We start from the raw sequence: 3855 nt of genomic DNA on the forward strand, positions 1-3855 counted from the left end.
GGCCCGTTCTTCCTTCCGACCCTTGCCTCAGCCTCTGAGTGTTCACATCGGCCCCTTGCTTCAGCGGGAGTGGGGGTGGGGTGGGGAGCTGCTCGCTGTGAAGTTCCTGTTTTCCCCTTTGTCATGAAAAAGCCAGTTGTGGGCGTGGGAGAGAAAGGGGTCCGAATAAATAGAAGGTGACGGGAGGAGATTTGACTCTGGGCGATGGGCGCCCGGTGCAATAGACAGATTTTGGAACGCAGAAACCCACACCTGAAACTGGCAGGCTCATGTTGACCAATGGCAGCCCAATCGGTGTAATAAATCTTTTTTAAAAGCGATTTGCGGGGGGGAAATAAAATTTAAAAATAAAAGCAATTTGTGGGAGACACTTAGAGACCAGGTAGATTCCTCCGGGTTTGTTTGGGAGGATTATTGAGCGGGAGGATTGTGGGAGTCCTGCCTGGAGGGCCTAGCGGCCTGTCCTCCAGGCAGGACTCAACCTGTGGGTCCCCACCCCTGTGGGGGCCCGAACGACCCTTTCACAGGGGTCGCCTAAGACCGTCGGAAAACACATCTATAATTACATATTGTTTTTGTGATGAATCACTAGGCTTTCATTATGTTCAATTTGTAACAGTGAAATTGGGGGTCACCACCACATGAGGAGCTGTATTAAAGGGTCGCGGCGTTAGGAAGGTTGAGAACCACTGGGCTGGGGGCTGGCATGGACGCAGGGCGGATGGCCAACCCAGCTTGGGCCTCCAGCAGCACGCTGTCCTCTAGCCCTTCGCTCTCTTCTCTCTTCCATCTTCTGGGATTTTCTTTTGTGTTGTGTTCCTATCCCACATCCTTTATCAAGAGAACGTCCTCCCTCAGCCCAGGTTGCTCTGGCTCTAGTCCCTTTTCACAGCCTGTTGCTAGATGAAACCCTGCTTTCTCTCTCTTTTTTAAAAACATATTTTATTGATTTTTTACAGAGAGGAAGGGAGAGGAAGAGAGAGAAACATCGATCAGCTGCCTCCTGCATGCCCCCCACAGGGGATGTGCCCGCAACCAAGGTACAGGCAGGCCCTTGACCGGAATCGAACCTGGGACCCTTCAGTCCGAAGGCTGATGCTCCATCCACTCAGCCAAACCGGTTAGGGCATCTCTTTCTTGATATGGTTCAGAGCAGAGACTGTGGAGTCAGATCCACCCAGGTTTGAACCCCAGCTCTGCTCCTCACAAGCTGTGTGACCTTGGGCCAGTAACTTAACTTCTCTGGGCTGCAGATTCTACAGCATAAAAACAATAACGGCACCTACTTCACAGGTCGATGGGGAGAATGAGGCAAGGTAAACCATGTAAGACACTTAGAGCACTGTCTAGCAGGCATATTTTGTAATTTTTTTATTTCTTCCCTAACATATTCTCTGCCTCCTTCACTGTAAAAACAGCATGAGAGCAAGGACTGAGCCTGTCTGCTCATCCCTGACTCACCCAGCATTTGCCCCAGTTGGAGACTTTCAATGAACACAGTGTCACCCCACAGCTCACTTATTAATTCCAAAGGGGAACCCAGAGTTCATCACCTCAACCATGAATCAAACTTACCTTCAGTAAGGAATCAACTGGCCCTCTGACATGATGCACCAAGAAGGAACATGGCATCTGCCCGAAATGCTCAACTTGAATCTAATCACAAGGACACAATCAGACAAATTCAAACTGGGGGACACGCTACCCAACAGCTAGCCTGAACTCTTCAAAAACGTCAATGTCACGCCCTGGCCAGTTTTGCTCAGTGGTTGGAGCATCAGCCCATGGACTAAAGGGTCTTGGGTTCACTTCCTGGTCCAGGGCATGTACCTGGGTTGCAGGCTCAATCCCCAGCCCCAGGGCGTGCATGCGGGAGGCAACCAATCGATGTCTCTCTCACATCAATGTTTTTCTCTCCCTTCCCCCCGCCCTCCCCACTTCCCTCCCTTCCACCCTGTCTGAAAAATCAATGGGGGGAAAAATATCCTCGGGTGAGGATTTAAAAAAAAAATTGTTTTTCCATATCACAAAAGAAAACAGAACAAAAGTCTGAAGTAGTGTCCTTGATTAAAGGAGCCTGAGAGATATAACAATGATGCTATCTATCTGGATTGGATCCTGGATTTGAAAAGGCAGGAAGGAAAGGAGGGAGGGGAAAGGAAGGGAAAGAAAAGCTAAAGGAACACTACTGGGACTGCTGGGGAAATGCGAATAGGGGATATAGGTTACGTAACAGTATTGTTCCATGTTGCCAGGGTGAGGAATATACTGGGGTTATACAGGAGAAACTCTTGATCTGAGAAGTTCCGTGCCAGGTGTTTAGGGAGAAGTGCCATGGGATCTGCAGCCTCCCCGCCAATGGTTCTCCGTAAACACATGGGTTCCTGCGGCACAAGCGTGCACAGGGAGCGGGGAGCAACCAGGAGCCATGTCGGCCATCGGAGGATTCGGTTGGACCACAGGAGCCTGCGGTATTTCGGCAGATTTGACCGTTTTTAAAATAAAAACGGGAAGAAAATTGAGCATTTGTGAAATAAGTGGACTTTGGAATTTAATTCCCCAACCTGCAAACCTCTGAAAATCTGTCACACAAGAAGACACAAACATTCTCAATCTCTTTTTTTTAAAATATATTTTATTGATTTTTTACAGAGAGGAAAGGAGAGGGACAGAGAGCTAGAAACATCAATGAGAGATAACCATCAATTCAGCTGCCTCCTGCACACCCCCACTGGGGATGTGCCCGCAACCAAGGTACGTGCCCTTGACCGGAATCGAACCTGGGACCTTTGAGTCCACAGGCCTGACGCTCTATCCACTGAGCCAAACCGGTCAGGGCCTCAATCTCTTTTTAAATATGTATTTACTTATTTTGAGAGAGAGAGAGAGACATTTGTTATTTCACTTATCTATGCATCCATTGGTTGATTCTTGTGCCCTGACCAGGGATCCCACCCGAAATCTTTGGCGTATCAGGACGATGTTCTAATCAACTGAGCTGCCAAGCCAGGGCCACTCTCAATCTCTTAGCACAGCCCTAGGATTTCTTCCTACAAGTTCTTGCAGGCTAGGCAAGGCCAGTTCTTCTTTTTTAATCTTTACTGTTGAAAGCATTACATATGTCCCCCACCCCCAATGACCCCTTCCAGCCCCGGCCCCCACCCTCTTAGGTTGATCTCCTCCCACCCACCCTCCCCCACCTTCCTTTTGAGGCTCAACAGCCTTTCATCTGGAATCCTTGTATGAACTTTCTGGGTTCCAGAAACCTCCAACACTATGTGCAAAATTTGATTCCTGTGCCTTGAGATGCTTTCCTTAGCATCCGTGAGATTCTCAAAGGAGGCCATGACCTAAAAATGGTTGCAAACCACTGGTCTAACCACCAGGTCCACCCCCAACTGGGGCCCCATTCCTGGCCTCCACCCTCGCCCACCTCTGACTCCATCCACCCTCCCTGCACCGTCCTCTCACCCTCACCACCGAACCCACACCCCACACCCATCTCACACCACGTAACCTGCTCCACGCCTGCAGCCATGCCCGAGTGTTCACCCACACACCACTCTGGTGCAACTCGCTCCTGGATTGGCCTAACACGTCCCGACCTCAGCCCTGAAACCTGCAGTCACTCCTCCCACGGCCCAATGGAACATGTCTGTATGGTTTGTGGGTGGGTAGGATGGTCACCCCATGGAATTGGCGGAGACGCACCACCTCTCCTTACCAGCCCTCCACCAGTGTGCTTGGTGTGAATTAAGATGGGCAATTAGCCCGGCCGGCGTGGCTCAGTGGTTGAGCATCGACCTATGAACCAGGAGATCATGGTTCGATTCCCGGTCAGGGCACATGCCCAGG

Source organism: Myotis davidii, unplaced genomic scaffold (assembly GCF_000327345.1).
Source record: "Myotis davidii unplaced genomic scaffold, ASM32734v1 scaffold590, whole genome shotgun sequence".
Classification (NCBI taxonomy): Eukaryota; Metazoa; Chordata; class Mammalia; order Chiroptera; family Vespertilionidae; genus Myotis; species Myotis davidii.